The 26,361-nt window shown below is 37.5% G+C and overlaps 2 long non-coding RNA genes across 2 annotated transcripts in view; one reads left to right on the forward strand and one right to left on the reverse strand.

Moving 5' to 3' along the window:
- Positions 1-26,361, forward strand: part of LOC126916934 (uncharacterized) — a 186,538-nt gene that overhangs the window by 86,314 nt on the left and 73,863 nt on the right. Inside the window, exon 2 of the long non-coding RNA XR_007710831.1 lies at positions 4,198-4,256. This is a non-coding gene — a long non-coding RNA (uncharacterized LOC126916934). The remainder of the gene's footprint in view (positions 1-4,197; positions 4,257-26,361) is intronic.
- The window catches only part of LOC126916916 (uncharacterized), a 206,796-nt gene that overhangs the window by 37,432 nt on the left and 143,003 nt on the right, over positions 1-26,361 (reverse strand). The window lies entirely within an intron of this gene.

Below are 26,361 nucleotides of genomic sequence, written 5' to 3' on the forward strand. Positions count from 1 at the left end.
TCGTATTGCAAGAATTTATTGCGTGACTGGGATTTTAATCGAAAAGCATTGTTTCTATGTGGTTTCTGCAGGTGTGTGTGTACAGCGAACAAATAACGACTTGTTTGTTAACGTGAAAACAATAAATTGATTATGAGCTCTTGAAGCTGAAAGTTTTTAAGAAGAAACTCGTGAGAAAAGATTTGATTTTAATGCAGTTTTGTGTGCACGTGAAAACTAAGTAAAGAACGAGTTTCGTTTAGAAAATATCTTCCCAACACGCGAGAACAAACCAGAAAATGTTCACGTTCTATCGTTTCTTCAGTATATAATTTTGCAACGTTATAAGACCAGAGCAAAGTATTAAACTTGTGTATAAATAAACGTTAATTGAGATTCTACCTTTCAGCTTTCATGTTCAAAATTTCGCTAACGTATAAAAACACACGAATAAGAATTTTTGTAAATTTTACTAAAAAATTATAAGGTTGATCATGAAGTTCTCTAGGAAATAACAATTATTTTGGTTTTTGATACAATAGAAGGCGGAAATAGATAAATGATAATTATATTACGTGTTAATACGATCTGAATCCATTGTGAATTAATGTCTCATTTGTATATAAATTAAATAATCTGTGTGAATAGATTCACATCATCAAGCACGCGTATTCATACTTTCGCATAATGAAAGTCTGAATTAATTTAATGGTACATTGGAGGTAGGTTCATATCGACAGAGTTAACACTTCGAAATGTGGAAATAGGGGCACGTAATAATATTCGATGTACCATTAAATGTATTCGACAAACCAATTTAATATTTATTATTAGTTGATTTGCTATGCTTGATTCAGAAATACAATATCAACTATCATTTATCTATTTCTGTCTTCTATCGTATTGAAAATAAATTCATTATCGTTTCCTTTATATTTCAGATTCTTATTGTGACTTCTTAATAAAGTTATATTTTTTTAAAAGTTTATATTTATTTCACATTTTCGTCTCACTTCCACTCATAAAATATTGGCAAAATTTACGTGGAAATTTATAAACACACAATGACTTTTCCATATAACTTGAAGCATTTTCTTATAGAAATTGTACGTGCAATGGATCTATATTTGTGTACATATATAATGTATAAATATGTGTTGTAAAAGTTTTATTAAGTTACGGTATATCGATTTCATACAATGGATAATAAATATTGAAAGAACTAAATATGGAAAAATGAGATCACTTGTTCCGTCTGACCATATAATTGCTCATTCTACTTACTCGTATCCTACAGACAGATTAATCGGACAAAACTTAATTAAATCTTAAAATTCTTAATTATTGGACAAATATTCTAACAAGTTGAGCTCTCGAAGCTTCATCGGACTTCCTACTACACTCTAGTAATTTAATAATTATCATTATCTCGGTTAGTGTATTAAACTTTATGTTCTATCCTGTCAAATATAAATAATAAAAGCGATCATAGGACTTTTCTGTTGCATTCTCTATCACTTTCTATCAAAAGACATCCAGACGGTTCAGGTATCAATAATCATTATGCTGTTATGTATCGATAATCATATAACAAAATAAACCAAACAACGTTTTTACCCTTTAAAGGAAAACCGTCTAGCGAGGTACGGATGGAAATAGAAAACCCAGAAATAAATCTGTCGATTAATTTCACTTGAATTCACGCTTAAAATCACGATTACCCGACTAGCCAACAGATTCCTCCTCTGTAAGCCTTAACGCACGCTACGACCTTCCGTGGTGGCACAATGGCCCCCGCCAACGATCGATCTTCAATCGTCGCCACATGGTTTCCAGCGTATCGAACGTTTGTGTTCTCACCTCCACGTTCCCATGGAAGAATCGAGGAAATGCAATAAGGAGCGCGAGAATCGAAGAACAATAAGGGATGACAGAAGCGCGGAAACGAAGAAATAGAAGCGGACGGGACGCAGCGCTCGAGGCACGTATTGCCCCTTTAGAGTTTGCGGCTGTGGATATACGTCGACCGAGCGAAAGCCACCTCTTAAAGGCTGCCATCCTCCTCCTCCTCATCTACAGTTCTATACAAAAGTCTCTTAGGTCACCTATGATCTCATAATAGCAGGCAATTGCTTTTTAGAAAATATTCATACTGTTATACGTAGGAATTAAATTTAGGCGTTCATCGTCATAAATATATTGTAGTATCGTAAACTATTATAATTAGTTTATTAATGGTAAATGGATTAAACAGATGTTAATTAAACAGAAAACAATGGTTATTTAACATGAACTAATTGCAACAACGTATAATAATTAAAACAACTAGATAATTAATTAACAACTCTCGTCAACACAGATTCAACTCTCTTTTAACAACGCTAACAACACTATCTCTACAACGCAATCCGCACTCTCTGGCTTCTCAACTCATATTGCTGTTAATTCGTTTATCGTCCCTTAGCAACCCCTTGTCTTTTGTCTTAGCCTCATATCTCTTGTTTTAGCCCTACCACGCACATGCTTAGCAACCGCTTGTTTATAATTCGCACGACACCCCTCCCCCAGGCCCCTCATCCACGATATCCCTCGTCCACAATACTACAATATTAGAAACACTTTAGATGAATAAGATTTTAAATTACAAATGTAGGAAACACACACTGGGGAGTCAGTTAAGACGCTGAAAGCCGAAATATTTTCGAAACTGTTAATTGTATCCAACAATGTGAAAGATTTGAGAAAGAAGTTGAATGATTTCGATGTTGATGTTTCGTATAGTTGCTATTTTTGCTAATGGACACATACAGGATACTTAAAAGTCATACGGAATGATTTTGAGAACAAGTCGCGAGGAAGCAAGTGAAAGAATATGAATAAATTGTTCGAGCAACTAAAAATGTAAAGGAACGTTCACACATCAGACGAGTTTAGGTAAAACGAGTTTATGAGAAAATTATCTGACAACACCTCTCACAGATAATTCTAATTCTCTGTTTGAAACATCAATACGATATAGAAATATCATAGTCATTTTGTAGCCCAAGACTTTTGCTCAGCACTGTATCCATCCATCCACTGTACATGAAATTCTGCCGAAGAGATGCGCAATAAAGCGGAAAGGGAACAGGCCAACCCCCTCATTTCGCAGTAGAGCTTAAACCGAAAACATAATCAAATCTCGCCGACAGCTACCGCGGTGCAAAGTTACTAATTGCTTAATTTCCCTCGACTTGCTCACCCAAGGTAGTCTTTCTTCCTCCTCTGATCTTTGTCGCTTCTATGGTTCCCTTTGTCCGATACGTTGCTGCCTTTGATCCCTCTGTCACTCTCCTTTCCCACCCCTTTGTATTTTCCTCTTTATTTATACCGACTCCCCCTTCTGTCTTGTCTCTCGTCGACGAGCACACTCCTCTATCTGCCAGCTACCACCCTTCGATTCTCTTGCTTACTTTCTTGTTTCTCGCTATTCACCCTCTTCTTTATTACTTTCGTACGGCATTCCTGGTCTTTGACCTCGTTCATCGTGGTTGGCCACGAATCCTACGTATTAGGCTGTGGATATCTATGCAAATTCATATTTCTAGCTCTTTGCTAGTAAAAATTGATCAACCGTGCCATTGTACTTGTTCAAAATTGTGGATTTTAGTGAGTGAAATAAGTATATAGGAACATTTACATTACACGTAGAAATGATATTAAAATAGTTTCATATTTATTTAATATGTGCTTTACAAGATACTTTCAGCACTCTTTTTTATTATTTAATTTGCACTTTACAATTTGTCCAGCTGGACATTCGGTAAATTTGTCTAACTTTATTGCAAATTAACATGTGGATGGCTACCCCCAGCGGGATACCGTCATCGAGTTTAACTATTTTATTTCTTTGGTTAGATCAGTGAGGTGTCCTGTGATGTGAATGGAATAATATAATGAATTTTATTTATTTTTTTGTATTTATTCAAAATCAAAATAATTTTGTATCATGGCTACTTGTATCAATGCCAGTAAAAATGAATGGTACTCGTAAAAGTGTAAAAGGCTGCTAAAATCTGTTTACCGAACCCGAATTAACCAGTTTCCTCGTTTTGTACAACTTCCCACGCGTTTTCAGAATTTTTATACGCGCGAATCATAATGCTAATAGTAGAACTACCATATCAGTTAAAATGACTGGTTGTATAATATTATAAATGTACCAATTCTCATTTAGAGATGGTTCTAGATGGGCTAATAATATCAAAAAGTGTACTACTTAACATGGAATTCTTTTTGTAAGTAATAAATCAATAAATATAAAGATATTCTATTATTACGTATTTTTTAAAGACCTGTCATTTTGACTGCTTTTGGTAGAAATAGTTTCGTCTTAAGTAGTAGCTTCAATGTTTGTGTCTTCGAGTTTGTTTACTTTATTTCTTTAGTGAGGTCACTGGGGTGTTTTTTCTTTAGTCTTCTTTTTATGAGAGTTTCGCTCGTTTCAGCAGCCAGCTGGTTTCAATGTGTTGCCATTCTTTTCTTATATTTTTTCTTATCTGCCGATTTCTCCTTTTAACCGTTGGTGTTTTTAGGTCTTTGCGTATATCCTCGTTTCTGACATGCCATAGGGCGTTCACTATTCTTCTGAGTATCTTCGATTGTGGCGACTCTAGTTTATTCATTGCACTCTTTTTATCTCACCATCTTTCCACCACCATGCGTATGGAACAGCTGCATTCTTCTGTTCTACGAGACGCTACTCACGCACATACTCCCACACGCTCATACTCATATTTGTGTATCACTACTACACGGCTAATTCGGTGTAGCACACAAAATTACATCTCAATAGTATTAATGGTAACAATTATACATATTTAATGGTAAATTGTTAAGGAGCAAAGGTATTCCGTGAGTTCATCTATCGCGAACGATAATAAATTTTAAAGTCAATTTAAAAGATAATATTTACGACATCGTCGATTTTCTCTACTTTTCGATTTATGACGTTGATCGATACATTGCTTCTGAACCGCTCGTATGTATCGTGCGTGATTCATTAATGGCCATTAATGTAACATAAATACTCTCAGAGTATTTGTCTTTTATTTCATTCAACTAAGTCGATTTCGATCTCGTCAAATGAAATCAAAATTGCAACAAAAATTGACGTCTGTCCCGCGAAGAAACCGGGTATTTCGCGCGAGTGTTATCGCATTCGCGATGAAGGTAAAGGGATGAAACGTGTATTTATCCATCGGCGTTCGAGCAGAGTGACGAAAAATTGGTGAGAAATGAAATGAAAGCAACTCGAAGAGTAAGAAATAACACTGGATGACAACGGAGCAGGAGATTCTCCTCCTCCTGTGCAACTTTTCACCTCCGTCATCCTGGAAAGAAACACTTGATGCTGCTTTTCTTTCGCGCGCAGGAGAAATGCTACGCTGTACTTTTTTGACAGATAATAATAAAAAGAATAATAATGAAAATGTTGATGTAACGTGCGAACCAGACGAGTGAAATTATGACTTCTGTTATCGAAACGGTTGCGAAATTTTACGAAAGCTAAGCTATCGAATTTCGTAAATAAAATATCATTTGTTCATACAACGCGCACCTGCGATGTATAAGCAACGTTCACGAAACAGATGTTCCGGAGGGGAAGTTCTTTTGCAATTATTCTTCCGACATGTATTTCCCATCGTAATCGAAAAAAAATCCATAACTTGCTGCAATTACATCACTGCGTACGACAAAATGAGCAAAATTAAAAATAAAAATATGCGACGGAAAAACTAAAAACGTACGCGCGCCCAGTTTGACGCGATAAAAACCTTTGATCTTTGTTGTGCTCGCAATTTCGTCTGCAACGTTTCTCACATTAAGACCACCTTCGCGTGGCGTTAAGCTTCGTTCTACTCGAGACGAGGACGTCGTCGCCGCCATCATCCTTTCACATCAGATTATAGTTGTTGACGTTTCACTCGAGCCAGAAGCCAAACCTTCGTGCTCGTTCTCCCATTTTAAACTCGTCATCCTCGTCTAACCTAATCTCGTCTTGTTGTTCGATTCAACCACTAAAATGTTTTACACCCAATGGACCCAAGTTCGGCCTTCTCGATGCTCTTAGCGCTGCAAACCAATCCGAAATAACTTCGTTACACCGTTACCATTACGCCAACTTTTGCAATTGCATTTCACGCGCGGTAGGATTAATTCGATTCGAAAATTATTTCCTCCGCGATCGTTAAGTTGTATCGGATCGTACGTCGCTTACTCGTTCGAACGGCAGCAACTATTTCTAGAATTGTGAGATGTGTTTTCATCAACTCAGACTTTCTTGCGTGTAACCCTGTAACGTGTGAACACAGTCAGCCAATCACCTTTGTACCAATAAGCAAACACGTTTTTATAAAATCATCAAATTTACTTCCTTTCACGTTTGAGTTTTACATCGCTTATCGTATTAAAAACGTAAGATATAACGTTAGAATTGCAGGAAGATATTTATCTTATCACATCGATAACATTATAATTTAAATAAATCTGCCATAGCCAAGGAACATTTTCGTGAAAAATTTCATGAATTTTTGATCACTTAGATTTAAAAATTTTTTTAGAAAACAATTAAAGGATTAAATTTGTTGTTGAGATTAACATAAATGACGAGCAGTAGATATATTTTACAGTAGATATATTTTTACAGCACTTACAGTGACGAGTTGATTTCATGTAAAACATGTAATATGCTGTTTGAATCGTTTCACATTTTCCCTGTAACATCTTCTCCCAGTAACAACGAAAAGCGAAGTAGCACTTGTTCCAATTCTATAAACTACTCGGTATATGTATAAAAAGTCTATAATATTGCGAAAGAGTTCAAGAATCAATTTCGGAGCATTTTCCTAATATCCTTTGCTTCCATTCTGCCCGAGTAGCCGGCACTTACACGAATAACTTTGATCTTTCTTTCTTTCGATTCTCCTTTATGAACCTACGTCAGTTCTTTCTCGTCAAACCTTCGTATATTAAACCGAGGACACAGACGTAACGTGAATATAATATAGACTTCAAATAAAGAACAGGAAGAAGGTGGGAGGGGGAAGAAGATATCATAAGATCGCAGCGAGGAATACAGGAACGTGATTTTTCTATAGAAAACAAAAAATGTGGAGAATCATAAGAAATCGCCACGGCAAAATCTATTTGTAGGAAACCAAAGCATAAAAAGGAAAGAAAGGGAAGGAAAACAATTTAACTGCCACGGTGGTCATTGGTAACCGGAGCGTTTGAACTTCTTACAATTGTAAAAATTTAAATATAACCGATAAATAGAAGATACTTTGAAATAAAAAGTTCCCCATTAAACGATTAAACATTTTTATTAGAACATCAATAAAAAAAAAATGAGAACAAATCTTGCATCTAACGGTACACTGTGTTTGCATCCACATCTTTGAGGGGTATTCTACAAATATTATTATAAATACACCTTAGAAAATAATCGTAAATGCTGCTTTATAATCATATCATTGAAGTTAGAAGTGTGCACATACCTTGCTATTATATATAGAATGAGCAAATACTGTTTACTAATATCTTCTACACGCTTCAACAATATATTCTGCACGTTTTGCTTACGACGAAATAACGAATGCTAATGGTTTGTTGAAATAAACGAAGCCTCATTATAATATGTCGCTATCAACTGTTAGCAAGGCGCCACGGGGTCACCCGTGACCACCAATAAGATAATCGATCCATTGGGAAGAATGTTGTCTTACATCATCAATTTATTATTAATTCAATATTTAATAATTAATAATATATATAAATGTAATATAAAATAAAAATATAATATAAAAAAATAATAATATTTAATAATTTTTCCATTATATGCTTTGAATATTAAAAATACTGCCGTGGCGTTCTGCGCGAAACGTGCGATTTCGGCGTGGCAGTCAAAGTGTTGAAAGACTATGAAAATTACAGGAGGGCTCGAAAAAGATTAATATTAAAAATCGATATTATCGTATTACATAGTTTGATGAGCAACTAAGAAATAACAACAGCAACCGACGCAATAAATTTTTATTCTCTAAACTCTCGTCTATTTTTATCCGATTACTAATCCTTTCCAAAAACAAATACTCGGGTCAAACAAAATGTTAAAACTGCGACAGGCATCGAACGAAACTCACACAGAAACGTAAAGATCAATAAAATCGCACGAATAAACATGCGACACTTTCCATTGAACATCGACAAGCTGCTCGAACAATTATTTAAATATTCACCGCGTGAAATAACTTTCTTTAATTTTTCGTCTGACGAAAGAGAACTTGCCATTCCACGCCAATATTTATTTTCAAATTTAATTTTCGAAACGCTAAACTAGGTGTGTTCCGACTTTAAAACTAGGCTTCGTGAAATCCGAATGAAAAATCCGCCGACACGGAACGTGTCGAAGAATCCTCGCACCGTTTCACGGTGTGGGAAGTGACAGATGGCCCGGTTCGTGCGATTCATCGGGGCGCAGGATCGATGACGTTTGAAGAACCGAGGCGCGCCGCGTGTCTGTCATTATAAATCGACGGCTGGGATGCCCGATGAAAATTATGACGCGGCCATCAATCGACGTACGCGCGCCTCTTTGTCCACGTTTCTCCGTATGCGACCCATTAATCTTCCAAGGCTTCGGTGGCCATAGAAAATTTCACTCATTGCCACGGTTAGGCACGAAAGACGTGTAAATGACAAGAGATGGTTCCAGATGATAGGATTTAATCGCTGTTGTGATTAGCACGTTGCTTGTGTGCGTGTGTAGATTTTCAGTGAATATGCTTTTAAGATATACAGTGACGGATAAAAGAAAGTTTAACATACACTGTGAATTTTAGTAACTTTTACACTAAACGTTTGTTTACCATACTGCTATTTGTCGTTTATTCTTTGCCATATTTATTCGTTGCTCTTATTAAATACAAATTCATTCTGTAAAATTATAATATCTTTTTATATTTCTTATTCTATCGTTTTTATCCGCCGCTGTATGTGAATATCAATTAGCAAAATAATATTCTAAATAGTTTGAAACGTATATCAAAATTATAGGAGTCGGTGAACCGCTGTTTCATTTAAAGCAGAAGGTGATATAAAGTGTCGTAATGGAATGGGAATATATGACAACCACAATTTAATGATTATACACTAACTTTGACAATAAATTCTCTATCAAATGTAATGGTACGTATCTAAATAGAAATACCAAAATTTTATATACGTAAGATACCACTGTATAAGTATAAAGCTCGTGCTAACGATAAACTGTCCTGATATGAAACGAATGAAACAATCAAAATTTCCATTTGCTATCCGATAAAGAGCAATTACCGATCCAAATGTTGCTTGAATAAATTTATTGAATAAAATTCAATAAATTGAGATGAAAAACAGGTCGCTTAATATTCCTATTACCTAAAATCGTAACGCCCAATTTAATCATCAATTTAAATAATAACAGCTTAGTATTGAATTTCTTGAGCAAATTACTATCTCCAAAACAACTCCTGTAAAATACATATAAAACCTTAAATATAGCGTATACCATTAAATATACCATAAAATTAAAGGTTGGTCCAAATTATTTACAGTACGCCAAGTCAAGGTTTGGGTGGAGACAACATAAATTACAAATGGTTTAAGATTTTCGCACGACCCTCTACGTCTGTTTCAAATTTCAATAATAAACTGCGGATTTTTATGCAATTATGGAAGATTGAAAGACGCAATAATTCATAAAATTCGCAAAACATAGAAAACAGATATGCAAAAACATATATTGGGTTGGTAACTAAATGATTGCGGATTTTCTGATTAGGTGGTGTTGACAAAATCCGCAATCACTTAGTTGCCAACTTAATAAAATATCCCAAGTATAGTAAAGTCTTTATAATGTTTAACAGGCAAATAAAGTTTCTACCCATCGTTCTCAACGTATCCATGAGAATAACAATGCATGAAAATCCATAGTCTATTTGTTTAATTTTTATTATGCGCGCGAGTAGAGTCGAAGCAAAAGTATTCGCCAAAATAAACTGGCGTTTCACGCCGCTGGAAGATTTTCAACAAACGTTGAAACGGATCGTTTGAATCGCGTAAACGGATGCAAAGCGAGGTTTCGTGCGCAGCAGGAGAGTCCGGAGACCTCGGTACGTTGACTGGAAAGTTTATGGAGATGCAGGTCGCGGCAAAGCGAGATTGGAATTCTTCTGTCCGCTGGGATCCTCGTGCATTGCGAGACTTGGCCGGTGCAAAAGTAGAAAGCCCGCGTAGCTGCGTAACATCGTCCGTAGCAGAGTTCGAAACTGTGAAATCTGTAGCGGCGAAAGAGTCGCAATAGGGAAAGCTCTCGCGCCACGCCAGTTACACCGGACCGCAGGTTAGAAACTAATAAACTCGGCGACCATAAAGCTCTCGCCGGCTTATGCAAGCCCATTCTACCCACGAGAAATTGCAAATCCTGCATAAACCACAGTGGGATAGAAACACCGAAAAGCCCAGGCTGGTTACGCCAATTTGCCAGCTTCGTTTCTACGGTCCATCTGCTCAAATATACTCGTAAAAATTTACGTTTTTGTATAATAAAACGTAATTTGATTTAGCCGAGGAATTTAGTGTTTGTATTGGATATCGTATATGTATCATTAATTTGTTTGTCTGTATGGACGATCGAGCTTATATTCAAAAATGACACGCTCAGGATATTGTTTGTTCGTGGATCTTGTCCTTTCTCCTGTTGTCTGACTAAGAAAACTTTGTTACATTTTTCAATGGACATGTGAATTTACTTAAATCCACGTGTAGTGTATAACAGTGTCAAATATCAAGAACAAGCCCACGTAATAAACCTGAACGATCTGCAAATCGAAGGAATTCCGCAAGGAGAAAATACATTTTCGAGAAACTAATCTGCTTAAGAAAATAACGCTACACGGTATATCGATGGTATACGTAGTAGCATAATTCCAAAAATCGAAAAACAGCCACAACAAATTTTAACGAATTTTGTCAGTAGTCTTAAAACACAGCTAAAATTGCACAAAAAGAAAAGCAATCTTCCGAAAAAATAATCTACTTAAAAAGACAATATCACGGTACGTATCATCGCGGAAAATGAAAAATAACCCTAATAAATCTTTAAAGCGAAGTATCGCGAAACACACAAACTGTATAATTCGCGGAACTCTGCGGAAAGAAGAAATTTCCTGAGGAATAATCCGTTTAAGTCGAAAGACACTATGGTTCCCATTTGTCTGAGAAAACTTGAAAAAGCGTAACACGAAGGATCCCTGGCATTTTCCCCGTTTCGTTTTCCTGGTTCTCGGGATCCAGAGCAAGAACATCAGACAACGTCGACGAAGAGACAGACACGGGACTGGGAACCGCAATGGCCGACAAATTCCCGTGTACAAAACGCAGAAGGCAGCAGGTTTCAAGGTCTGTCGTTTCCAAAGCAAACCGTTCAGACGTCCTTTTTTCGAACAACGAGGTGGATTGACGCCGGAGGAACGAAAGCGATCGATCTGTGGAACGACGGCGGTGCCAATGAATCGTTCGAATGCGAAACGAGACCTCCTATCGTTGCTGGACATGAGAAAGGAAGCCTGTAGAGGACCATCCTGAAGGATATCTTGTTCGATCGCGATAAAACGCTTCTTTCATGTCCTTTCCTTTTTACTTCTTCTGCTTCCTCTTCTTCCTTTCTTGATGATTTAACAAATGATCCATGGTAGGAAAAAAAGGGCATTCGTGCTTCGGAAAAACCTTTCCCCTGACGTTTTGGAAGAGCACAGTGGTAAAGCTTTGGAATGATGGAATTTTCTAGGGGACGAATGAAATAGTTCTCGGGAGATCTTTTTCCTTCCTCGTACGACCTGAAATATAACGTTTAGGCGAAAGCTATCTCAGCATCTTAGAAAACAAATTGATCGATTCCGCTTTTTCCGAGGCTATCAGTTTCACGTTATACAGATCCTATATCGTTACGGTATTCAACGTTACAACAGTGAAATCTTGTTCTCATCAAATTGTATTTTGTGTTTGAATTTTACATCGATGGCCGATCGTTTACGTCAGAGTTTCGAGTGGAAATTATGAAGCAAAAGTTGTAACTATCGCTTTTTATCGACGCTCGTAATATTCCTAAACGACGCTTACATATTTATCAGTCAGAATATTTCCACTTTTATTTAATTTCCATCGAATCGCGAGGATCAAAGAGTCGAAGACGGTGATTCTCGCTTCTTCTTCGCGACCTTACGAAAGAAATGAAAGAAGTACTTTCAGACAGATAACTGGACGACAGTGTTAAAGGACATTTTTGAATCGCCCTCGAATCCCAAGGATTTCCTTCTTTCTTCTCGTTCCTTTGTTCGGGTAGAAGGCACGGCTACTTAGGAGACAAATATTCGAGCAATAACCAGTTGGTGGAAAAGTTCCAACGATGTCGTCGGAATTTTGAAAAAGAAAGAGGCGGAGAAGGAGGAGGAACGAAAGATCGTTTCTGTGTCTCTTTAAAGAGGGCAGAACTTCCGAGGCAGTCCTTCGAAAGACAAATTCTTTCGCGCTTGAAAAAGTTTCAGTCGTTCAGGGAACAAGGAATGGAAACGGAGAAACGACTGTAACTGCAACTTCATCCCTGTGGCGCTCTTCAGATCAAGGTGTAACAGGTGAGCCGTCAGAATTCCAGCGGACGTTTCTCGACATGTTGACCCACGTCTTTTCTCCTTTCCAACCGTCCAAGAGACAAACTTCCGCATCCGATATGTAGTATCGTGGACAAAAGGCCTAAGATATCGGCCGAACCATAAACAAAGTCGCGAGAGCCGCGGCATCGTCGGGTACATCAATGCGTCGTCGGTCCTTTTAAGTGGATAGTTCCGTGAAAGGGCCTGCGTGACCCTGGCCACGGGCGTTTCGGGACACGTGTTCGATAGGACGGGAAAAGACAAAGAAACGCTAAAGGCAGTGTTAGTTGAGAAGCCGGAGAGAACGGATGCAAAAGGTGTGCAGTGTGAGTTGAGAAGCGAGAGCGAGCGAGTGTAGAAGCCGGAGAATGTGAATCGGGAAGTCGAAAGCCGCGTATGAGAATAAGACGTACGACAGCATTGTAATCATTTCGTTGCTTCGAATATTATTTATTAAATCAAAACATCATTATTTGTCCTTTCCTCTAAAGACCCATTTAGATACTACATATATGGTACCGTAAACAGTAGCATTCGAGAATTTCTGCAATTCCTTCATGAATATATTACGCGTTATACGAATGACGTAACCTTTATGAATATACGATGCGTAATACGAAACATTTCGAAATTGTATTAGTAGTGTTACGATACTGGATTACCATAGTTATACTAGCGAAGTTTGAAACAAATCTAAAACTACATATGGAAATTACAAGATATTTGCCACGAGTGTGTATTTCGTAGAGATTACAGTAATATTTATACGATCGATTATCTGATATTGAAGTATTTGTTATAAGTTCAAGACGATTGTTCATGCTGTATATTAATTTTGTATTGAATATGCAATCAATATCTTGTCATTCGCATATGAATTTTCAGATTGCTTTCAAATCTGCCAAATATACTTTACAGTTACTTGTACTTAAATTACTTGTAATTACTTGTAATTAAATGTACTTTACAATTTGTCTGGCTGGACATTTGGTAAATTTTTCTAACTTAATTGCCAAATAATATGTGGATAGCTACCCCTAGCGGAATACCATCTTCAAGTTTTACTATTTTATTTCTTTAGTCAGGTCAGTGGGGTGTTTTCTTTTTAGTTTTCTTTCTATGACAGTTTCGCTAGCTTCAGCAGCCAGCTGGTTTGGATGTGTTGCCGTTCTTTCCTTGTATTAGGTTGTCCGAAAAGTTTCTTTCGTTTAATAAGGAAATAATAGACGCACAATGTCTTTTGTTTTATATTAGTTTATCGAATTATGCACGAACACAATAATAGAAATAGAACGAAATGGATTATACCTAATTCAATAAAATAATATAAAACAGAAATTATTGTTTATTTATTATCACCTTATGAAACGAAAGAAACTTTTCGGACAATCGAATATATCTGCTGAAATTTCAACATGTTTTTGTATATAACACGCACGATATTATACATACCTAAACATTTTCTATGCTAAATATTCAAATATTCTTGCGAGTCACTGTATCTTGGGTTTATCTACGGACAATGCTAGTCACTCGAATGCCTTTCTTACTTTTTCTTACTTTTCTCTTAACAACCGTTAAAGCATAACGAGATATAAATGGACGGTCGAAATGGACGATTACCGCAAATGACTAAATACAAAGGTGCGTATAGTTTTCATTGCTTAATCCTCCTTGGTTTGACTTTTTACGAGTCCTTCGAGAGCCTTGCTAGCAAAATGAAGGTTTCTGGAAAGCTGTCGAGATAAGTCGCTTATGTAATTGGCCACAACGAGGACAATTTTTGCGGGCTACGCACCGCACGGGCCAACTCCACCGTACGAATTAAGTGAAATGGCTAGGAAAGTTTCGTTCGCTCAATGTTAATGCGCACCTTTAGGGCCGCTTTCCAAGGTGTACGTCAGACTCTGATAACGCGGATTACCTGGGGATACAGGGAATTCGAGGTGGCTCGTAACGCGTTCGAATTTTACTTTGAAGCCTTTGTGCTTTGTCCTTTATATTCGCGTCTCTATATTCCACAGTATTCTTACTTTCTAACTTCTTTCCAACATTTCTTTGCGATCGTTGAATTTTATTTCCGATGATTACATTGTGGATTTCGATGGGAATTTATATTTTCGTGCATTTTAAATGAGTAGAATCTAAATGGAGACATCCGATTTTGATAACTGATAAGATATATTGCTATTCTTTGAATATTTTATACGCTTTTGCAGATCGTGTGCATTCTTTCGAATTTCAATTTTGAAGCCTTTGCGTTGCTGCTTTCCTGTCTTCGTATTCTATGAATTTTTTCAACTTTTATCGCTTTTATCGTCTTTCGCAAGTATAATAAAAAATAAAGAAAAAGTTTCAATTTCATATACTATGAATTTTAGTAAGTTTTATGATAAAAGTTTCTTACCATTATTGGTAACAGTCATCTACTCGGTAGTATTATACGTTGCTCACATTAAATACAAATTTATTTTTTTAATTTAGGCTGCCCTTTTATGCTTCTCAGTCTCTGTCCGCTACTGTACTATATACTTTCGCTAAATATTTAGCAACTTCTACGTGCACATATTTGCGGAAGTGCGTCAGACTTTACCAATATAATCATAACAGTTTCGTTCCATTTTCATCGGTTTAATGAGAATTTCAGAATGTTTCGTATGAAACACACGATATATTCATAAAACGTTTCTGTATCTGTTTCAATATTTTCTGCAGCAACTAATTTGCGTACCAAGGGGACCGACTGCTTTACTTCTGTTCTTTCTTTCGCAACCAACTCTCCTTCTTTTTCTCGTCTTCTCTTTAGTTTCTTTCCCTTTTGTCTCGTCTCTGCCCGCTCCTTTCTACCGGTTGTTATAGCTGTACCTGCTAAAAAGGCTCCACGAGGATCCTTTCGTTTCATCGCGAAAGAAACAAACGAAACTGCAGGAAATCGTCTTTGCCGCGATGGACCTTCTTTTCCTTTTTTGCGATGTCCTTTCCTCTTCGTCTTCTTTTATCGCTTCTGTTCGTACCATCTCCTTTCGCTGGTTCAGACTAGACAATTTCTGCGCCGCTCGCACCAATTCGTTTTCCACGGAGGATGAAAAGAAAGCCTCCCACCCTGGAGACTGGTCTTGGAAAAAATAGCCTGTTGTGGCCAAAAGCAAGTCCTTTTTGCTGCATACGTACATATGTTCGTATGTGAGGCGAGGTAGCTCGGTGATGAGAAGTGGAATATCGTGAGACGAGATGAAGACGAAGGTGCACAGTTTGGAGTTTCTTATCGCATAAATTATTATGATGCGATTATTAGAAAATATGGACAGACTAACTGTTCCATTAAATTCCTGAAAAGAAGTAGCAAATCGTCCATTGAGTCAATTCGATTGGAAATATTATCTAGGCTTGTTAGAATCTTCGAATCCGCAGAAACTGACGTAAAAAACCTCAGACTTTTACTTAAAAAATCCAACATGTAGAATGAACAACATCGCCAAATCACTTTGAATATTTCAATTATTTTTTATTATTTATTTTTTATTTATTTTATTTTTATTTATTTTTTTGTTAATTATTTTTTTGTTTCTAAGAAGCAAATATTGCAAAGAATCAAACATTGTTCTTTCTGAGATTTCAAGGCCATCGATATTTTCCAAACAATATTCCGTATTATTTTCATCATCATGCTGTAATGATCGATATCATATCCCAGCAATTTTTATGTATTCCACGTCCAACGAATCTCACTATAATGCTCACTATAATCGCAAAAAGATAGAACGAAAGAAAAATGTATGAGTCACCGGTGAAAACTTGACGGTTAGCCATCTCTTTAACTGTCTGTGACTGGTTGTTCGTAGCAATCACTTGCGGCCGCGCGACTTTCTGCAATCGAGTTTCCAAGTCCCCGCCGGTGGGCAAAGGGAATCGCGAAATTCCACAGGTGCTGCTCGCTGTGGAAACCTCTCCAATTTTTCTCCGCCATTTTTCACCCTTTTCCATTCCCTTTGTGTTTCCCTATTCCTGCGCTCCTCGATCTCCGCTTCGATGAGATGTCGATGGTGAAAACAGGATTTCTGTTTGACGTTTCAATATCGATCTTTTCCAGTTAAGGAAGGATAATAATGTTGAAGTTTCCAGTCTATGTTTAATCTTCGCAACGAGTGGTACTAGAATTCTTCCAGCTTTCCTGATTTCATCCTTTACAGCACACAGTACTCGTTCTCTTATTATTAGAATACATTTATGAAAATGGCGACTGATATTCTGAACAAATATAAAGGAAGCTGAACTTGATTTTTTTCTTCGTTTGACTGAGCTAAATGGTTAAATTAGAACAGACTTAACGACTGTTGACTAGTAGATTAGGACCATTCAAAGCTTCCAACATTTTTCATTCTTTGACCGTTTGAGTCGTGGGGGTCTTTGAAAAAACATGGTCGAAAAATGCCCAACAGCGCGATAGCGCTAGTCTTAATCGATTGCGAAAAGAAAGAAGCGGTGCAATAGCGCTCGTCATATTTGTTATTTTTATGAAATACATCTATGTAATGTTGTAATATTTTTGGAAATTCTACAATTTCATAAATATGTCAAACCTCGTTTAAGGATCATGGTCCGAAATGAATTAATAATACCAAAAATGTACTACATAACATGGAATTCCTTCTGTGAGAAGGTAATAAATCAATATATATATAAATATTCTATTATTACGTATTTTTTAAAGACCAGTCGTTTTCACTAATTTTGGTTGAAATAGCTTCCTGTTAACTATTTGTAGTTCTAATATTAAGACTATAACTAAGTCAGTATTATTTAGTACTAAAATTATAAAAGTGAAATTTTCCTGTATTTCCTGTATTCGATGATTAATACGTATACTATCGCTATACAAATGACGATATAAATAACAATAGATTTCAACATCGTTCAGCAAGATAAAAATAAAGAACTCAAAGATCAAAATTCAGTTCGTCGACTGAAAAGAGCGATCCGTAACACGAACCCAGGGAAAAGCAGCTCGGATCGTGGAAATTCGTCACCGGTGAAATTCAGCGCGCACAGGATACACGCGTTTCACAGACACGCTAAGTGCACCTAAGCAAATGCTTTCCTCTTTTCCCCGTAGAACGTCGCGCGTCGCGAGGTTTACGTTTCGGCTCGTCCGTTTGCATTCCGTTTCGCCGTTGAATATTCCAGCGAAAGAACCGCCCACCCTTCGCTTCTTTCTAGCGTTGAGGTGAAACCGCGCCAGTCTGACACACAGGGGTTGAACATTCGTGGGCGGTTTTGAAGGAAACGAGCGGAGGCGGAAGATGGCAGCAACATCTCCGAAGACGTTTGAGAGGCAACGTGCATAATTCAACTGTAATGCCGTGAGTGCGCGGGAATGTACACTCCGGTGAATTCCATCAAGTCGAAAGTTTCCCAGTGTTATTACTATTTACCCAATTCTCAAGGCACGCCATGGCTCGCGGCGCATCGTTTTATTCGATGATTGACTTCCGAACAATTTGCGAACGTTTCAAATTGCAGTGTGCGAGCGGATTCGGCTAACGTTTGCTTCTTTGCTACTGAAATGACACGTTCGATGATGTTTTCACTAGTAGCAGTTAGTTGCGAGTCTGACGAGTTCTTTGAGCTGCTCGTTGGTGCAATTTGTCTTTTGAAACTACTACCATTTATCTTAAATCTTTCAAGTTATTTAGGTGCCTTCCTGTAAGTAAAATTTCACTAACAGAAAGAAAAAGGAAGAAAGAAAAGCAGAGAAGGATAGAAAAGATCTTGAAATGCTATTCTTTTACATTAGGTTGTCCGTTAAAGTTTCTTTCGTTTTATGAGGAGATAATAAACACACAACCTTTTTTGTTTTATATTATTTTGTCTAAAGATCCATTTTGTTCTGTTGAGACAAACACCGCGACATTTCATAAACTTGGTTTGTATAAATATACACTGTTATAAAAAACACGTTTGCGAAGAAAAGACACTTTTCTGACAGCCTAATAGAAAAACCGGGAGAAATTTCTAATAGCAAAAAAATGATTCCGAGGCAGCACTATAGAACTCTATAACTGCTTCTCCATAAAATTTCATTAACGAGAAGAAATGTAAGGAAGTAACATAGAAAAGATGCGGATACCTAGCGCTCTTATTCGAAACCAAAATGAAATAATTTATTTTCAACAGGAAACAAAATTATTCCCATGCAAAACTACTTCCTCAGAAGTACATTTCGCTGGAACATTTCGATTATAATCTCGTACGATAGAATTTAAATAGTCTAAATATAAAACGATAGAATAACGATATAAAATCGAATCTCCTTAACAAGAAAAAAAAATCAAAGAAAATAGAGACAAAATTTCGATATTCCGCTGCGTTGAACAAAAATAAAAGAAAGAACAATTTCCCATACCAACGAAATCATTCCGATATCTCCCTAAAATTCTCAACAGCTTCCCCATAAATAGATGTACGAAACATTGCGTTTACGAAACGCACCCTGGCCGTCTACGTACTTAGCCTCACGTAGCTGTATTAATGAAAGGATAATAACTAAAATGGCTGGCGATCCGGACCGATCGAAACAAACCGTGGAAGCATCGAAATGAACATTCCTATGCGGAAAATCGGTCGGCCGTATAATTCAGCGGTAAAGGTTGGTCGCAGCCAGACAGTGGAGTTGCCGTGTGCATGGTCAGCCTGGCTGCATCCGCCGCGAACTTTCCACTATTATCACTATTTGTCCGGCTGGCCCGCTATACGAGCAATAACTTTCCTGTTACTCGGCAGCTGCACGTGACGTACCAACGACTGTTTCTGCCTTCCTAAAGGATCGTCATTCGCCAAGCTCGCTCGACCATTCGCCTTTAATTAGCCGAGCCTGGATGAAATTCTTTTGAAATCGACCACGGCCGCGCTTAGAATTAAGCTTTCAACTGTATATTTGGAGGCCGATGCCTGGCTGTGGAATCTTGTATTCTGTTCTGTTAAAAAAGAAAAGGCGTCTTTCTTCTTAAAGAGAGTACGCGTTCTTCGTCCTTTTTCTGTTCTTTACCCTTTTAGAATTTGTCTTCTTTTCGCGTTTTAACGAGGTAAGTAAAAAGGATGGAAAGTCGAGCCCCTTTGAGACCAGAGGAGTACGCTAGCTGACACGGTTTTACTTTTCTTTTGAATATCTTTAAAACCATCCGAGAGTCGTCTATTTACGTGTTTGCGTGTTTCTAGCATCGTTTTATCTATCTGTTAACATATTCTTGAGATCGAGCGAGCGTGCAAGAAACGACGAGTATGGTTCTAATTTGTTAAATTATAAATTATAATTGTAGTTTAACGGCTGTCGTTCAATATTGTTTACTCGCGTCTGTATTCATCGTGTGATTAATTTCACAGAAGCTCCCGTTACTAACACGTAGTCGCAAACAAACGTGATTAGCATTTAACAACGAGATCTCGCGAAATTTGAAAATGACGGAACGCAGCAAAATTACATTTCCCAGGTTTATTTCCCGAAATTGTTATGAATCCTCGTAAAGTATTCCATTACAAATATTTTTGCGGATTTGCCATATATCTTGTCATATATACACCTGCGAACAAATAAAAGCTCAATTATAAATGTTAAAGAATAATATTGAAACAGCAAATACTATTTAACATACCTAACACGATTATTACGATGATTATTACGATGATTGATTATTACGATGGGCCACCAATGATCCACGTTTTGGCTATATTTTTTAGATCGATTAAAATAACACAAATTTCATCGACTAAAAAGTGTTTAACAATGCGAATGACTTGGACAACTTGGAATGTTTGGAGAAAAAGTACACAAATGCCATATTATTTATAAAAACGATATTATCGTAATATTTCTCAAAAATGACTCTTACATTTCGCAAAAATTAATCTACGATGTGATACATTTCGACGTACTGCAGCCTGTAGGACGAAATATACAAAGTTCGTGTGACAGTCGATGTGTGGTCTCAGCAAATCTCGACGACGACTTCAACGACCTTGGCGCCGCCATTATCGCAGCGAATCCTTCAAGAGAGACTCCGATCCGTGTTCCGCAAAATTGCTCGTTTTTTCTTCCGAACAAGCAAAGTTAACTCCGTCGGCAAGTGTGGTAATGGCCTGAAATGTAACTCACGACTCTTGGCTCTTTGAACGACAACCAAATGTGTACACTATCTATCTTTCTCTGTCCCTTTACCTGTGGCACGTGATGCGTGAACCAGCAAGATGTCAGGTAACCGGACCGACTTGAAAAGCGGAAACGTAACCGGAGACTATTCAGACGTGTCCAACGCAAATCGTTAATTTAAGAGGGGAGAACTAGTTTGGCTTAAATATTGACTTTCCTTAGTTAACGCGAAGCCTCTGCCTCTCAGCAGTAGTAAGGTCGCGTGTGTATTCAGCCCTGCTTGGACGAGACTGACTGTGCAAAGAGGAGACTAGGCAATGGAGCGAGGGAAACAGGGAACGAGAGAATCAGAGAGAGAGAAAGAGAGAAAGAGAGAGAGAGAGAAGGACGAAGAAAGGTGCACCAAGGCATTTTAGATATCTGTACAATGTGTCTGGATGGTTACTGTCGGTTTAAATACGGGCTTATACTACTGATTGCATGGTATGATGTTCTGAGGTTGAAAAATCTTTGATGAAATTTTTTTAAAAAATGGAAAGGGCAAGAATTTGGGACGGCGGAGTCGTTTCTTTTAGAATTCAGAATTACAAACCTTGGAATCTCCAGGTATACTTATCCCTTGTTAATTTTCTTATTGATTCGAAATCGATATCGAAGACTCGATAATTGTAGTTCTTCTTTTTCCTTCAAAACTACCAAGTTAGACTAACTATTACTATTAAATATACATACTATGCACTAATTACTCTCAACTAAGTAGTACGCGCCGTTTATAGGTGAACTAGTAGTTTGGGACCGTGTGTGGTAGGGCACGTATCAGGAAAGTAAAATGGAGCAGTGGCAGTCAGACGAGTAATATAGAATCGTGTGTAAGTGGGCAGGCATTGTAACACCGTCTATTGTAACACAACCACAGGTCGTTTACGGTTACACACACATAATAGAACTACGTATAGTTAGGTAGTCCATTGTTGAACAAGTAGAATAGAGGCAGCTATTGTTGTACAAGAGACTGTATACGGTTGAGCAAGTAGAATGTACAACTAAGATATGATCAGTGCTGTACAGCCACCGCAACAATACCTTGCATGATTAAACGTGAATTGGGCCCAATTCTGCAATATTTATGCCTCCCTTAGGATGCTACTTGCGCTTATTAACAAGCATTTGTCACTTTAATCCACGTTGATTATCTTTGTTATTAGTAAAACGTTCTTGTAGAATCATACAGTCGCCGCGTTAACAAAAATTAAACTTCGAGAAGAACTTGAAAAGGAAGAAATAAAATAAAATTGATTTTGAAGATATTAAATGTTCGTACGAAATATTTTCCATCCACTAAATTATTTCACGCGTTTTGATTATTCCAAAGATCAATTTCTTTATTACTCTAATAAGACAATAATCAATTTTTCTTATTATTTCTGCTATTATTATTTCAATAATATAAAACATTTCACACAAACCGCTCTTTTTTCCAGACGATTCAAACCGACCTTTCTTGAGAAGGAAAATCATAAAAAATATAATAATTCCTTTACTTACGCTTCTAAATTACAAAAAAAAATTATTTCACAAAAATTAATTGACAATGTTCGAGACGTTCCTAACGATAGGAACATCGCTATAATTCAACAGACTATACAAATGTACACGAACGTACTACGGAAGTCGACTTGAAAGCAACGGTGACAATTACAGAGGACAGTGGAAGAGACCTGTCGCTAGTCAGACTGTCGTCAGTAGAAACACCTCGCCATCTCGGCGATATTGTCGTTACTGCTTAACGCCAGTTGTTGCGACTACTTACGCCGCGTTGCGTTTGTTGCTTCAAGCTAAGCTCTGTTTCTGCAATTAGTACGCTGCGAGGCTGCGAGCACGCGCGTCACGCGCGGTCGCGTTAATTCGTCTGGAACGATTCATTTTACTGCGATGCTTCTCTAGTCGCCGCATACTCTAACGCGAAATTAATGAAACGCGCTTTAAACATTTCTCGAATTGTTTGTCCAAGGAGAGCAAAAGAGAGAATGAGAAAGAGAGAGAGAGTGCGAACCGATATAGAAACTGCAAGAGGAAAAGTGGAAAGGGGAAACGAAGCAACGAAATTGCGTTTCGCCCGAGTCTCCTTTAATTTCGCGTAATTCTTTTCATGTCGCGACCGTGGTCGTTAACCGCTCTCTTTGTTTCAACGCTGAACATTTCCTTTTCCGCGAGATTACGCGGCGGAATGGAACGGACAAACCACAACGAATTACCGAAAAAGAGAGCTTTCCGAACGGTACACGGTTGCACGCGACAAGCGTTTTTAACCTTTCCGCGATTGTAACGACTTACGCAACTACTTGAATGGAAAAGTGGTTGGATCTGGAATGTAAGTGACAATCGTTGAAAGGTTTCCTTCGTGGATTTACTACGCGTCTACGTTGAACCAAAAGGATACTGGTGCGCAGTGATGGGTATCTTGTACTTAAATTTTGAAACGATTCTGAGGTGGATAGATACTGAAGAAGTACTAGAGTATAATTAACAGTATATTTATTAACAACACTCTCAATGTGCACTTTACGTAGAGCTCGTGATTGCACTTAGCGGTTCGCGGTTAAAAGTTCGACTTCTAGATGATGCGTTACGATAGCGATTCAGCAGAATGCGCAGAGCAAGTTCGGATGATGATTGCACAGGATACGTGAAGGAGCTCTGGTCGACTACCAACTGAACTTCTGTCGCGATGATGCTACAAAGGAAAACTATGATGGGGTGTGTCTAAGGATACGAGATCACCGAATTCGTCGAGAAAAAACCTCCGATAGGAAAATGAGGGAAATGGACGTTGCTGTTAATTGGTTAATGCCGCTACAATTCTAAGCTTCTTTTAATGTGTCGCGGAAATTTCATCGAAAATTATGAAGATTCCAGGCATCGAAGATTGAACATTCGGATCATTGAAAACTGAAGACGCGGAGTGTTACGTTTTATTGAATTGCCGCGTTTTCTTGAATGTGATGATACAATTTAATCAACAAATTGCATGCACACGGGTAACGTTAACTAGCGTTTGATGCAACTGGCAATAAATTCCACGTCTAGGCTAACCTGCTATGTGCGGGAATACTAGCACGAGAGAGGATTAAAGTTGTTCGAAATAAATTATCAATATATTATAATATAAATTATAATATATATGCATATATAATTAATACACAAAATCTCTATTCGCATTAACCGTATACTTAATATTCTTAATCGCCAATTATAGTTATCGACGAATAATTTTATTCCGATGCCAAATATCGTACAACCGCGAAATTATCAGGGAAGAGAATATACAAAATTGAAATTCTCACTTTGAATATGCATATTGTCGATCGCTCTTAGATATACAAATTGTCGGTTAATTGAACCTTAACGAACTTATTTCGATTCTATAGTCAATGCAATTAATACTTATAATTTTCAACTCAATTTCGATTGAGATTAATTGATAGACTGGCGGATGTAAATTCTTCCGTTAACAAGTGGTAATTACTAACTGCTTTAAGTCGCTACATTTATTTATATCTGTCGAAGGTGAAAAGACATCGGGGTCTTTCTTTTGAAAATGTTTGAAAAGATCCACAATGTTTGTTCAAACTTTTTTTTTTTTTTTTTTACGTGGAGGAAATCCGCACGGACACCGAGCCACTTCTGGGGGGGGGGGGGCAAGTGGCGTGGTAGTGCCGGACTCCAACCGACTAAAATCTCCACGATGACCGACTCGGCTGCGATCGAGAGATTCGATACTAGAAGCTTGTGAAAGTTTTGAAATTAGGCTAGTCTATCGTCCTTAAATATCGCATAACGATATTATCGAAAATACGTCCATCGACTATTGGAAGGATTATCCGAGTACAAAATTACGGAAAAATGAATGTTAATGAATGTTATCGAGTCACTGATTATTGAAACTGCACGCTGTGATTCCATGGAATCGCGTACAAGAACCGTGGAATTACACTACACGAGAGACATTCCAATAGCAAAAGAAGTAAAACGTGGAAAACGAAGCGTGAAAACTTTGAAGAAACTATAGTACTTGAAGTGATCTCATTTATGGAGAATCGAGAATTACTTCAGTGTCTTCTCGAATAGATCGTTGCAGATACAATAGAAACGAAATGAAGACGCGAAGTTTTCTTGATTGGTCAGCCGTTTTCAAGAAGTCCAACGTCCAACCAATCAGACACCTTAAGGGACCTTTGTCCGAGAAGAAGATCCCTAGATCAGCATCTATAAAAGAAAAGAAGAAGAGAAAAGAGATTTCGGCTCAATCCGCTTTAAAGGAGAATCAGGTTTCTTTAGTTTCTGACGTTTCGCTACAGTAGGCGACGAAACATAAAATCGAACGCTTGCTAAAAACAAAAAGATGCTTTCAGAATATTCAAATTCCAATTGACAGAAAAACTATCGTGTTATCCGAACGTCCAAATAAATGCAATTTTCCTAAATGTTCGAGTAATTTAAAAAAGCCACTGATAACTTCAGTTCTCAAAATCCGCTGCGTGATTTAAAGATTCAAATCGAGATTCGTACAAACTCCAATCTTACGTCATTGAATATTTATTCAAATTTTTAAATACCACAGAAAATACTATTACTATTATTCGTCCCGTTTTCTGCATTTGTACAATAAATATAAAAATAGGACAAATAATATTCAAGTATTGGGAATAAATCAAACGAACGTCACGAGTGCCATTCGCACTTCGAAAAAACAATTTTTGTCAGCTCATTCTCCGATTATTCTCTCGTTTCGCGCTATAGTTTCGTTCGTGTGTGTTCACCGGATGCAGGAACGGGCCGAATTGCACCAAGTTACCGCAATTCCACGTTGCATCTCGCAATTGTTTCCGAGTATGCAAGACACGGAGTCACGTACGATGTCACGCGTGTCTGTAAAACCGCATCCGACTCTCGAACAGAAACGCACTCTCTCTCTCTCTCTCTCTCTCTCTCTCTTGTCAGAAGGAGAATAATATATTTGGAAGTAATTGGAAAACAACGTCAGCGAAGTTCTCTGAGAAGAGGCGCGTGAGGATCGCGATATCGCGTCTTCATAGATTCGTGAGATTTGTTGAAATAGTAAAATAATTTTCTCTTGTTTCGTTTGGTACTCGTGACGTACGTACCTTACAACATTAAATATACAAGGAGAATCATTAAAGTCTTTCCACAAATCTATTCGCTATTTGTTTAATTAATTGTTTGTATAATTTTTGAAAGAAGGCACTCTGTTTTGAGAAAGAGCTCTTTTATCATCGATGTAATCATTTAGTTTCTCTTAGGTTTTAAAGTAATCTTCGTTCTTTTCTTCCTACTTTTACAATAGAAATGTAGTAAATTTGTACTATAGATACAGCATCCAGTGATTTTCAGCTGAGAATGAAAATTGCTTTCCCTACTGTTTCTCGTAGCTTGGTTTTCCTAAAGTTCTGTAGCCTGAGATTTTCCGATTACGATTATTACTCTCAA

The sequence above is a fragment of the Bombus affinis genome, chromosome 1 (assembly GCF_024516045.1).
Source record: "Bombus affinis isolate iyBomAffi1 chromosome 1, iyBomAffi1.2, whole genome shotgun sequence".
In the NCBI taxonomy this organism is placed as follows: domain Eukaryota; kingdom Metazoa; phylum Arthropoda; class Insecta; order Hymenoptera; family Apidae; genus Bombus; species Bombus affinis.